Raw genomic sequence first — 883 nt, 5'->3', positions numbered from 1 at the left:
CATGTTCTGGTATGGTAGAGTTGTTTTGTGGTATAATTAATTCCTAATGGTAGACTTGTTCATCAATAGTATGTCTAGTAGACTTAGTTATGTCGAGACGTTTGGTAGACTTTTACTGCATGACTTGTAAACTTGTGCTTTATATGGTAAACTTGTGCTTTATTTCTGACTTAGTTGTTTTTACAGTCTTGGATGGTTGAGCAACACGAGACATCGAACCCAGAATATCCAGTTGCCAGGGTGGTTAAAACTCCTACCCCGACATCCAACAAGAGCACAACGAAAGGCAACAACAAAGATTGCGTCCAAATACCTCCTCCACCTCCAAAGCAACTACGAAAGCTTACGATTACTCCTCTGCAAACTAGAAAGCCGGCGATTCCTACTCCACGAGATTCAGGAAAGGCCTCACCTTCACTATCACCTTTCTCAGACCCGCAAGAAAATGCTATGAATAAAGCACTTGGGAAAGGTTTAGATGCGATGGTGGCCTTGGTAGGCAAAGGAGATGGGTATGAACATGGCCTCAGAAAAGAACGCAATCTTGCTCCTAGTCAACGGTCTCCATTTGTTGGAAGTTCAGCTGTTAAACGCATAGTGTATGGTGTATATGTTGGTGAAGGTCAGTACGATCCGTTCGAAGAAGTTGAACGACGAAAACATTTGGCCTTGTTAGAGTTTATAAGTCCAGAACTGTAAGTCTCCTTTCGTTTGATAAGAATTTAGTCTCCATCTCGTAGACTTCCTCGACAAAGCTTGTTATTGTTGCAGGGATAACACTTTTGGTAGCCCTGACCCGATTGTCGACTTCTACCTTACTCTGATGACTGCTAAAGCTGACTGGCCTCTTCCGGAATATGGCTGGTAGGCGATAGGGTAAGTG

Source organism: Eutrema salsugineum, unplaced genomic scaffold (genome assembly GCF_000478725.1).
Source record: "Eutrema salsugineum unplaced genomic scaffold, Eutsalg1_0 scaffold_35, whole genome shotgun sequence".
In the NCBI taxonomy this organism is placed as follows: Eukaryota; Viridiplantae; Streptophyta; class Magnoliopsida; order Brassicales; family Brassicaceae; genus Eutrema; species Eutrema salsugineum.
Note: the sequence above shows the minus strand (reverse complement) of the source record.